Here is a 12942-nt window from a genome sequence, read left to right as displayed (position 1 = left end):
GCATCTAGGTTGGAGTTGACCTTTTGTGGGCCTCAAAAAATCTGCTCCATTCTAGCTGATTCACTAGTGAGCCGTCTAGAGTGGAGTTGATAAAATGAGGCCTCAAAAAAAAAAATCAACTCCAATCTGGACAGCTCACTACTGAAGTGACTAGATCGGAGAGGATATTTTATTCATTCCAGCAACTCCAGTCTGGACGGTTCACTGGTGAGGTGACTAGATTGGAGTGGATTTTTTTTATCTCTCTGCAGCTCCTCCATTCTAGACAGTTCCGTTTCTACAGTGACATTCCTCAAAAAATCCATTGCAATGTTCAGAATGGAGCTGATTCCAGGATCCTCATAGACTGCATTGTAGTGGAACATTGTGTATAAAATATATACTGACTGTTCAGTTTAGTGGCATAGGAATTTTAAATGTATGTATTGTCACTTTTGGTAACATAATTACACACATCACTGTTCAGTTTTGCCCAAATTAGATTCTTACTGTTTTTCCACCAGTCCCAGCCACAGCTCCAACATTTCCGAAGAGTGGGCGGAGCTAGTCAGGCTGATAACCTCTGAAGGAGCACCCGACTTTTGGAATTTGTCGTGTGCCCAATTTCGCCTATCGGGACTCTGCAATGTATCATCCACTTCTGATGTGGAGAGCCATCCAGAGGCCTGAGAACTGCGGCGGCTCGTATGTGAGCTGTGACTGTGGCGGTATCGGGAGGGATGACTTTTACAGGGGTAGTTGAAATGTTGGCAGGAATAGTTAGAGCTGAGTTGGAGAAGACGTGTGTTGTCTACGCCTGCGTCCGCTGTGGCTATGGGGTGTTTTGGGGGTAATTTAATCGACAGCCAGGGGTGGGTTACTGGCCATAACTGGTAACTTTGTGCCTTTTAGCATGGGGGGGTGTTGTAGTGTTACCGTAATCAATATTATTCTTGGGATATGAAAGGGCGGGGGTTAATAGAAATTCTTTATTAGCTATTTGGGCTATAGGAAATGATGCAGGATACCCCAAGATTGCCATAGAAACACAGCTGTGACCTAATAAAATAGTCTGTAGGAGGAAGAAGATCCACATTATTGCAAATCTATTATTGTGGATATCTGTGTAAATACTCCTGGATATTTTTTTTAAAAGATGATGGCAAAATCCATACTTTATGGAATTTTTTTTTTTTTTTGGGGGGGGGGCAGGGGATCAGGGCATAAACAAGTCAGTCATTGGATTTTAAGAGATTTTCATAAAGCAAAATTTTGCAAATCTGTCATAATTCCAAGACCTATTAAAGTGTATATTGTTCATGGGATAATCCCTTTACTGTTTTTGTTTGCAGCTAATATGTTAATGTGCAACAGATATTATACAAATGGGCAGCACGGTGGCTCAGTGGTTAGCACTGCAGCCTTGCAGCGCTGGGGTCCTGGGTTCCACCAAGGACCACATCTGCAAGGAGTTTGTATGTTCTCCCCGTGTTTGCGTGGGTTTCCTCCGGGTACTCCAGTTTCCTCCCACACTCCAAAGACATACTGATAGGGAATTCAGATTGTGAGCCCCATCGGGGACAGTGATGAATGTGTGCAAACTGTAAAGCGCTGCGGAATATGTTAGCGCTATATAAAAATAAAGATTATTATTATTATTTATTATTATTATTATTATCATATATAAATATAATAGTAAACATTTCAAGCCACTTAGCGGGAAAGTGCAAAGAAAAAGAAATCTAACTCATAAATATTAAATATTAGTTCCATCAACTTTGCTATAACTTAAGGTCAACATTGGAAGGCAGTGATTATTTACCAGACATTTGAAGAGGAGGCCGAACATTTGACCAGACCTCTCAGCCTTGCCCTATTATAATCTTCAAACAAAAAATGTATTTTCTATTTTAGAAGACTGGATGGGTCTAGTGTAAAGGGAGGCCAGGACTGTAGACATGGCCAGAGACACTGAAGCATGTGTGTCCGGAGCTTCCCTCACGGAGAATTGTAATATTCCACTTCTAAGAGTACCTGCTTCTCCAGTTTCAGGTCTCCCTGGGCACTGGCCAGATGTCAATGGCCTCTCTTCCAGGTGACTCCCAGTAATGGAGACACAGTCCAGGATAACTTGAATATTCTATTTACTTCTTCATAGGTTGCATCCACAGTAGGCCCATCATGGAACTCTCATGTTTCCTCCTCTTTCCCTACTTCGCTGATGCTTGTGTGTGGCACACATCTGGATCAGAATGTCTTAGACTGCTCGCCAGATCCTTCCTGGCCTAACCTCATCATGAGGTCATTCATTCTGCTTGTTTCACCCCAGACTCGAAATAATCAGTCACCAGGTTTGGTTGCTTTTGGAAAAGCATCCGGCCCATCTGTACCGTTCCCTTCGAAGCTCCAACTTTCTTCAGCTCCTCACTCCAACCGACTCCTGCCCTAAAGATGTCTTCCCAGGCTGAGTCACCACATTTTCCTTCCCCTGTACTGGCCCAGTGCAATGATGTCCAGTGGCTGTAGATAATGTGGCCTGCAGCTGCCTTGCATTGTGTAGCAGCCGAGCTGTCCGGGTCCTATAACCCATTTGAAATTTTAGGCACCCAGGCCCCATCTGACTTAACTTCCTAAAACTCCTGTCTTGCCTCCCAGCAGCCCCTCCTATTTTTACCCCCTACATACTAGCTATAACCTATTCTAACTGTGCACACTAGTATGCCCCCATATAGTGGCCCCCAAAGGGACTACTTACCCATAGTTATGAGAACAATAACACTAAGGTGCCCCCCCCTCTAATGTCTGAAGGGTGCACTTTACTTTCCCTATCTTACACAGTATTACATTACAGGAACATAATGCATATACAACATTGTACATAAAATGCATGGGTGGACATATTGCATGTGCAGCCTGTGCGGTTGCATCGGGGCCCGGAGGTGGAGGGGGGCTCCTGCAGGGTGGCTAATAATGAGGGCAATCTGGCTTATCTGGCCCCAAGGCTCCGGTGGGCACCTGGCCAGATTGTTCTCATTGGCAGCAGGCAGGTAGTGATCCCTGCAGCTCCACCGCCTACAAGAGAAAATAGGAGCGGAGCTGCAGGGATCCGTCCTGCTTCCTGTCTGACTCAGTGCGGCTGGATGACTTCATTAAGCGCAGCAGTGTCAGAGAGGAAGCTGCCAAGACAGTGATGGTTCAGCTGTGAGAACATCCAGAGAGATGCTGTATGTGTGTATAGAGATGAGTGGTGGTGTGTGTGCATGTGTAGCACTGCAGGGGAATGTGCAGATCAGTGAATAAGGGATGGCAATATACTTAACGGCGACTATGTAATATATGAGTGTGTATGTAATGTATATTATAGCTTTGTCATCATAAAAGGAAGGGGGCCCAGACACACTTCTTGCACAGGGGCGCCAAGCTGTCAGTGTCCACCCCTGATAAAATGTTAATACTGAAGAGTGTGGCGGGACCATTGACCATGCGGGGTAATACATATTTTATATGTAGCAGTAACACCGAGTATTAATGACATAACAGTAACATATGTAAACAGTTACACATTAATAACAATTATGGGAGCAGAACAAGTAATCCTGTCACCCCCTTACACTAGTCACATGTTCCCTCACCAGCAGCCATTGTACAGAGTGGAGAATGTGCAATCTGTGAGTTTATAAAGTGTCAACTATATAAGAAGTAACACAACACATCTGATAAAATAGAGATTAATGTGCCTGACCTCAAACTTATTCTGCAGCCAACAATAGACACTGTAATACAGCAGCCACAAGAGTGCAACATTTTCAATAACTAGTTTGCTAAATTTTTTATTTCTAGGTCATAAATGTATGAATTTAAGAGAAGTAACTAGCAACTAGCCACAAAAGGAGGACAAGTTCTAAATGTACGGAGAAAAAAAAATACACATTAGATCTTTTTACAAAAAGCACCCAACCCTACCTAAAGCTAATTTTTTATTCTCCAGGCACATGGGACAGTAAAAGCGTTTTCTTATAACCAGTTTGTCATCTCTTTTGATATTTACGCATGCTAAGTGAAACCATGATTTGCATAAGGAACATTCCACCATATGTTCATGTGCTTATGAATGGGTATGAGATGAAGGGGCATGCATTTCAAAAAAAGGAAAAATACAGTAGGAGGGATAGGTGTATGTAGGACCCAGGAGTTGTCCCCAAGTATAATCTGTCCTACCTACCAGTGGAGGTTGGCACCCTAGGATAGAAAATAAGAATGGCACCCCCACTGCTCGCCAGCTCACCCTAGTCTAACCATAGGTGACCCTGAGTCATGTAAAGACCTGAACAATAGAGGAACAATATACCAAAGGTATATGTTGTGACTTGTTGAAAACGGCCCCATATCCATGATTGGATCCATAAAAAATTTCACAAAACCATAAGTGAGGGTCTCATTAAGGCTTAAGTGTCTGTCCTGAGTTGAAAAATCCATTTTGTGTCACACTGTAATAAGGCCCGATCCCTATCTCCCCCGCTTCTTGTTAAATTGATTCTGTCAATCACCATGAATTTTAATTCAGTTTATTCCATGATGCTTTGTATTCATGTGTGTGGCAAAAGGGGTCTCCTTTTTCAGAGCTATATCTCTTAAATGTTTACCACTCGTCTTCAGAACTAACATTTCATTTTGCCTATGTATTAAAGGCCAAATGGACAAACTGATCTATATCACCCATTTTGACAATAGATAAAATGAAAAATTTGGTGTTCATGACCATTGACATTACTCCAGAATTTCGATCCTGTTAGAATGACAGGACATGCCACACAGCCACTACATCTATATTCAATATTTCATCCAAATATACCCCTACATAGTGACAAATGCTACTAACTCCTGAGACTATTAGTCATCCCTTTTAAAGGTGTTAAACCTTTGTGGACTTTGGAGAGACAAAAGAATGTTAACATGACGGGATATTGTGGAAAAAGAAAATCTTACTCGTTCTTTGTTTGGATCCTTTTCCAACATCTTTAGAGTTTCCATTTCGTGTATAGAAAGACTGTTTTCTACTTTTGGTTCTGTCTTCAAGTATCTCTAGATACCTAGTTAACAATTCTGTAGAAAGGTCAATAGGAGATTAATCACCTTATAATGGAGGCATTTTTTTACTTTTCTCCTTTAGTTTTGTAAATGGTCCCACACCCAATGAGTCCAGAGTGGAGTCCGCCAAACCAAAAAGAGACCTGACATCAGAAGGGAGTCAGGGATATTCATATCCGGACAAATAGTTATCCTCTTTATGAAGTATTTTCTCCACCTCAACTTTGTCACAAAGAGGTGGAGGTCTTTTATATTTTCAAATAGTTGCAAATCCGAAGTCAGAATAAAATTAAATCCCGTATTTAAAACCTGTATCTCTAAGTCACTTAATTTTTCTTGAAGACAGGTTAGTCATTTGTGGGGCACATGAAGAGGTTAATTGTTGTTGGGGCCCAGTCTGTTCCTTAGTAAGTAATCCCAGTCTTAAAAAAGGGCTGCTTCCTGGTCTTTCCTTAAACCGTCCTCTCTGGTTGCCTTGTCCCCTTTGTCTCCCTCTAGCAGTCTTGGCACATGTGTCAGCATCTGATAAGTGTCTGTTGATGAAATGTCAGTTTCAAAGTCTCTAGGAGGATATGTTAGTAGGAGCTTGATAAGCCTTGTTTTCTTTAAATTCCTCACAAAATTATGATGTTTACGTTCTTTTGGATGAAATTGTTATTTTTCAATGGAATTTTGTAATGCAGTCTCAATGTAAAATCATTTTCTCCTGAGAATTTGTTTCAATTTGATCCTTGAGTTTATTGTTCAAGGACAACAAAGTTTGTTTTTTTTTTCTCCCCCTCTTCTAGGAGAAGATTCATAAATCTCAAGGTGCTTAATGTTGCTTCCTTTTCTCACTGTTCACTTAAAGTGGAGTTTCTATATCGGAAGCCAGGTTGTACATTGTAAAAATGGCACTCAGCTTGGCTTTATGGTGATGAAATTTTATTCCAGGAGTAGTACACAGTAGTAAAGGTTTTGGTCAGATAAGTGACCTTCTTCACTGTACTAGGTAAACATACATATGTATAAATGTCATCAAGAACATCAAAAATCCAATAATGGTAACATCATAGCAAATGATGGTTCCTGGATGATCATGGACACACATGAGTTGAGACTCTGCAAAAAGCTGAATGAAGGTAAAACTTATGAGCTGTATGATCTCCTGGATCACCCTGGCTTTATCCTCATGCAGTCTAAGGACCAGATTACTGCGAGCAATACAGCCAGGAAGGACCTTATGGAGGGAAAAGCAGCCATCTCCAATAAGACCACCACCAGGATATTCAAACTGCTGCAAGAATCTGGTATCAAGACAGCATTTGTGACTGTGCTGTGCAACTTGTTTCATTGCCACTCTGAGATGATCCCTATAGAGTGGGTGTGCAGGAGAATAGCCAGCTGCTCCTTCCTGAATAGAAATCCTGGGGGTACCAGAAGGATATAAATTTTATCCCCCTGAAGTGGACATGTTTTTTCAAGGATGATGCCAATAATGACCCTCAATGGTCTGAAGAGCAGCTGATTGCAAACAAACTAAGCTGTGCTGGCCTTGTGATTGGCCAGGCAGAGGTGGACATGATGAACCATTCCACAGTGGTCATCTTTGATATTCTGGGAAAAAAACATGGACAACACAAGACTGCACCCAAGTGAATATGAAGATTGTTTGGTGTGGCTGTGACCAAAAAGAAATTGTCTTCACTGTTGTGATTGATGACTCGTGGCATCTATGGCCCTCAGGTGGTGAGACCTAGCAGAAGGATGAACAGACTTGGCGCGAAAAGTGAAAAACTGAGTGGGTTGCAGACAAAGTGGCGTTACTGGTGACCTAGTGATGGCTAAGGATGGGTTGTTGTGTTGATGGGGTCAATTTCTGACCTAATCCACTGTGAAAAGATTAAGAAATCTGTGCAAATTATGGCATCCTGTGTGAACTGAGGGTGATGTCTGATGACAAAGGACCTGATGAGACTGCCTGTTTGTTGGGCTCTCCAGGCATATGATGTGACTGTCACAGAGCCGTAACTCATGCAGCTGCGGTGCCGAGCCGCTGATTATCGGGAGCGCTCCAGGTTCCCGATGCAGCTATTTGGAAACCGCTTAAGCTATTTGGATAAGCCTTAGTGATGGGCGCGCATTAAAATGCTCGGGTGCTCGTTGGTTGGGTCGAGCAAATTGGAATACTTGGGTGCTTAACCCAAGTAATGAGCCCAATGTAAGTCTAAGGGATAACTAAGAACTTTTTCCATGACCCCCCCCCCCCCCGGGTGGTTTTAGGGCCTAAAAATATTAAATCAATAAAAACTGTGTGCAACTAACATGGGATCATCATGGGGAATACCCCTGGAAGCATTTGACTCCCAGGTCACAGCTGTGAACAATGTTAGTCTTATGCCACTTTTGCAGGCACACAAACATTCAAAAACGAAACCAAAATGGATTTTCCTGGGAAATATGTTAAGGATCATCCTTTCAGGGGTAATGATTTGTATGTAAGACATAATAAATAGCCCAAGTGATGGAGGAACATTTTTGCTTTGGGTTATGTTCACACATAGCGTTTTTGATGCGCTTTTCAACTTTAGCATTGCTTTCGACCAAGACAAATGCATTCACTGGGAAATGCCATTTGAGGGAGAGGAGACACAAAAGGGAGATGGTAGATAATGCTGCTTGTGTATGGTGCAGCCATTAGTAGAAGATGGGGTGTATTCCCATAGTGCTCCAGAAAGTAGAATTCAGAAATGCAAATTTTGTTCTTCGCTCACCTTCACTTGTCTTGGCAGTACTATGCATTGGTTTGGCTGATTTGCACATGGTTAGTGATGGGACAGGCAACTTTAGTCAAATTTGGTACTATTCAAGAAGCTTCTTGAAGGGTTCATCTTTATCAAGTTGCTCTCCTGCATTGATTCCGTCTTCAACTTCATCTTCTTCCTGGTCCTCTCTCTTCTGTCCACTGTCTCTTCTTAATCACTGTAGATTATTATTATTTGTTATAGCGCCATTTATTCCATGGTGCTTTACATGTAAGGAGGGGTATACATAAAAGCAAGTACAATAATCTTAAACAATACAAGTCATAACTGGTACAGGAGGAGAAAAGACCCTGCCCACGAGGGCTCACAATCTACAAGGGATCGGTGAGAATACAGTAGGCGAGGGTAGAGCTGGTCGGGCAGCGGTTTGGTCGATCGGTGGTTACTGCAGGTTGTAGGCTTGTCGGAAGAGGTGGGTCTTCAGGCTCTTTTTGAAGTTTTCAATGGTAGGTGAGAGTCTGACATGTTGTGGTAGAGAGTTCCAGAGTAGGGGTGATGCGCGAGAGAAATCTTGTATGCGATTGTGGGAAGAGGAGATAAGAGGGGAGTGGAGAAGGAGATCTTGTGAGGATCGGAGGTTGCATGCGGGAAAGTACCGGGAGACGAGGTCACAGATGTATGGAGGAGACAGGTTGTGGATGGCTTTGTATGTCATGGTTAGGGTTTTGTACTGGAGTCTCTGGGCAATGGGGAGCCAGTGAAGGGATTGACAGAGGGGAGAAGCTGGGGAATAGCGGGGGGACAGGTGGATTAGTCGGGCAGCAGAGTCTGTGGAACTAGACAGACAAGTTAGTTAACTTACACTCTCAATGGTAGTGATAACTAAAACTAATTGACCAAACATTTTCCATAATATCACTGCTTATTTCCGCTTCTATGAAGATGGGTGGCAGGGCTGCCTGTGGCTGGAGGTGAGACTTGCCTTTAGCTAACTCCTCTATCACCCAATATTGTTGATGAACTTCAGATGGGAGATTCCTTCTTGCTTATGGGTACAGTTGATGTAAGTTTCAGCATGTTCTCTATCTTCCTCAAAGGTTTTCACGTGCTATTTGGTAAAATAGCTCTTGCCTCTTTTGCACTCACCAAAAGTTGTTGAAATCTAAAGATAAAATACATTATTAGTGCTAGTGACTACCACACAAGTAAGCACACAATTCCTACAATTCAAGCCACATGTCATTGTCCTCAGTTCTAATCCTCAATTCCCAATTCAGACCATCCTGTCATGAAGCACAGGCAATCGCCACCTCTTGGTGTACAATTGTTAGTGGAAGTCAGGTCCAGCTTCTTGGTGCAGTTGAACATTTACTGCTATTTCAATATATGCAATAGTGCAACACACACACACACACACACACACACACACACACACACACACACACACCCCTACTGCTGTCCTATGCATTTTGACTCTTAGACTAAGGGCCCGGTCATACACAGCGATGCACTAGCAATCCCAACAACAATATGACCTTGTCAAGATCGCTGGTGTGTCGCTACATGATTGCTGGTGAGCTGCCAAACAGGCAGCTAAACCAGCGATCAGCACCAGCGACATGGGGGTAAGAAGCGACGCACGTCACTTAGTTACCCACTGTATACCATAGTTACCAGCGCGCTGGTGCAGGGAGCTTGTAACCAAGGTACACATCGGATTTCTAAGCGGTGCGCGGCACTTAGAAACCCTCTGTTTACCTTAGTTACCAGCACCTGCTCGCTGATCGCTGGTCTACTGCCTGTCACACGCAGCGTGCTGGCCAGCGGGAGACCAGCGATCAAAAAATGTCCTGGCCATTCCAGGATGATCAGCAATAACTGGCAGGGGGGACGGTTGCTGGTAAGTGTCACACACAGCGATCTCGTAGGTGAGATCGCTGTTGCATCACAAAACTTGTGACTCAGCAGTGATCTCGCTAGCAAGATCGTGGTGTGATGGGAGCTTAAGACTTCATAAGAGTCAAAACACACAGGCTGGCAAGAGGGGTCTGTTTGCTGTGGTATACTGGAATATGTATTGAAACAGCAATAAATTAGCAACTGCACCTAGAAGCTGGACATGTCTTTTCAACGTTTCCTACTGTTCACTCACTTCTCATGGAGCTTTTCCAAGTCCTTCCCAGAATGTGTAATGGGTTGTCCTTTTATTGTCCCCCCAAAAAAATGGTTAACCATCTTTGAATTCTTCAGCTGAGTTGGTCGGATAAACTTGAAGTATGTTTCGAATAGTTATTAAATAAAAATTGTGTGAGAATTTGCTTAGCAACTAAACATAGAACAAAGTGAATATATTGATTTACACTTAAACACATCTTCCTGCCAGGGCCGTATTTAGAGTTTATGCTGCCCTAGGCACTTAGTGCTGCCTCCCCCATTGGTGAGTGTGAGTAATGCAGACCCTGTCGTCGGTGAGTTGGGCTTCTGTCAAATCAACAATTTTTGGCATTCGTGGCAGATCCAGTAGTTTTTCCACATCTGCCACATAATGGATCACTTACGGCAAACACTGCATTTGGCCTCATTCATTCCCTTTGGGACTTGCAGACATGTGTGACACTTGCAGTTTTGCCGTGATCTGGCAAATGTGGTACTTGCAGCAATGGAAAAATAACACTGCTCGAGAATGATTGAGGCTGGATCTATGTGTATGCCCATATAGCTCTTTCAAAGACCATTCCAGCAATATTTTTACACGTTCAGTCTATTCATCAGAAATCGGTTTGCATACATATTCAAATGAGGGAGTAGATCTGTTGCTCCAGCTCTATACCCGCTCGGTGCCACCTCTTCCTGATCGATTTTGCAGCTCTCTTTTCCAGAAGGAAACACATCATAGAGGCTGTCAGTGAAGCAAAAGCAGGTAGCACTCTGCGGGAAATAGAGCTGGAGTGATAGAAGGTTAAGATCCACCACAGTCGTTAGGAATAATTTATGTATCAAATGAAATGCTGATTACTGAATAAAGGGAGAAAGGGGCTGACCATATAAAGGTGCTAACTGAATTTGTCTTTAAAAGAGCTACATGCACATATATAAGGCTTGGACAGGTTAAATCCTGCAGACTGCCTTTAAATAAACACATTGGAACATAGTGTATAAGTATGGTAAAATAGCAGTCCTTATTCCATGAGGCACTACAACTCCTTCAGTCAACTGATCAGTGCTGATGTCAATATTGATTGCCTATTATAAGGATAGGATGAGTGAAGAATTCTGAAACCACGGATATGTGATGATCATCCTAAATGGTGCTTGGCGCTCTTCCATCCGTTTCTCATTATCAGACTCCATGAGCACCTGATCATATTCACTAAGAGCTACAAGGAACATTATGGAGGTGTATCCACTTCCTCCCTTCTCATTGCTGCCCTCCTATGTCCACCATTCTGAAGACGACACTTAAAAAATCAAATGGATATTCGATGATTCCTGTTGTGGGCACATCTTGTTGAGACGGTAGATATCCATGATCTGTAATGCGGTCCAGGTCATTTAGATAATATTTTGTGGAATGAGACAGCTTATATTCCCATCTCCTATCATAGCATTCTTGTATGCCAGGGTCATTCCATAAATATTATATTGCATCTACATAAGAGTTCTCGAATGAGCACACCTTCTCTATATCAACTACCCGAATTAACAGTGCATGGCCCTTGTTTTGGTCATACTTGTATGGATTTTTAAGTGTCTACATTGCCCGAATCATAAGCAAAAGGTACTGTCACACTTAGCGATGCACCAGCGATCCCGACCAGCGATATGACGCGGTCAGGATCACTGGTGCATTGCTAAGTGGTCGCTGGTGAGCTGCCACACAGGCAGATCTCACCAGCGACATCGCAGGGGTCGGGGGTCGCTACATACCTGTCAGACGAGGCGATCCTGATGTCCTCCCGCCCGCGTCCACGCACCGCTCGTCTCCACAGAAGGAAGCAGACGACGAGAAACAGCCCAGGACGTTCTCGCGCGATCAGCAATAACCAGCGGGGGAGCCGTCGGAGGTAAGTATCAGACATAGCAATATCGCTAGCAATATCTCTAGAACGTCACAAAAACCAGTGACGTTATAGCGATATTGCTAGCGATATAGCATAGTGTGACAGGCCCTTTAGTGAAGGCCCTCTTATCTTCATCAGAGTAGCCAGATCCATGGATAATCCTCATATGCTTGACTAGCTGTTCCCAGCCAGCTAACGCTCAGCACGCTCATTGCTATCTAACGCTGCTGGTGATTAAACTAAAATAAATGACAACATTCAATAGCGCTTACGCAGGTGGTAAATCAAATTAAAATGAAGTTAATAACAATAATCATTAAAAATCTGAATAATACGGATACATTTTATTCACAGTGGAAAATCAAAAACAAACTGGATTCAGTAAGATGTGCGTTTTTTATTCATTCCAGCATCTAAACAAATTTCATAACGAAACATAAATTAAGTTAAAATTTCTCTGTAAACACAATTAAATGTATAGTCCTTTTCATCATTTTCAAAGATCTTTCCTTGACTTCTACCAGGTACAATTTGAACTGAAAGACCTTTACAACTTGTTACTCTAGAGAATGCATTGTGTAATTGACCATGTGTGAATACAGGATCAGGTAGGAGAACGCCAATCTTATCGAATGTTTGTCCTTGCGACTTTGTAATTGTCATTGAATAAGCCAGACAAAGTGGGAATTGTTTTCTTGTTAACTTAAACGGGATATCGCAATTTTCGCTGTTGTCCAATGGTATTCTTGGAATGAGAACCTTTTTGACCATGACGCTCCCCAGAAAAATACTGCAGTCGATGAGATTTGTGCCAAGAGTTTCTACAATTAATCGAGTACCATTGCACAGTCCTTTCTTTTGATTTAGATTGCGGAGTAGCATGACACAGCAGCCTTTCTTAAGGTTCAGCATATGAGGAGGGAGGCCCATAAGAGTTGGGGAATGTACAAATTTTATGGGGTACTGAGCTCTTCTGTCTCACAGGATGAAATATTGTCGACACTGAAGTATGATTTAGTCTGACCTCTAAGCATGTTCAACACTTGTTCATTGATTGTCAGCGTGTCAGT

At 42.7% G+C, this 12942-nt stretch overlaps 1 long non-coding RNA gene and 2 pseudogenes across 1 annotated transcript in view; 2 read left to right on the top strand and 1 right to left on the bottom strand.

Moving 5' to 3' along the window:
* Positions 1-12942, top strand: part of LOC141047986 (uncharacterized) — a 308665-nt gene that overhangs the window by 257700 nt on the left and 38023 nt on the right. The window lies entirely within an intron of this gene.
* On the top strand, positions 6146-7055 carry LOC141048008 (multifunctional protein ADE2 pseudogene; annotated as a pseudogene).
* On the bottom strand, positions 10919-12787 carry LOC141047998 (guanine nucleotide-binding protein G(q) subunit alpha-like; annotated as a pseudogene).

This window comes from Dendrobates tinctorius, unplaced genomic scaffold, assembly GCF_039654945.1.
Source record: "Dendrobates tinctorius isolate UK_male_01 unplaced genomic scaffold, ASM3965494v1 ptg000131l, whole genome shotgun sequence".
NCBI lineage: Eukaryota > Metazoa > Chordata > Amphibia > Anura > Dendrobatidae > Dendrobates > Dendrobates tinctorius.
Note: the sequence above shows the minus strand (reverse complement) of the source record. Positions and strands in the feature narration are given on the sequence as shown.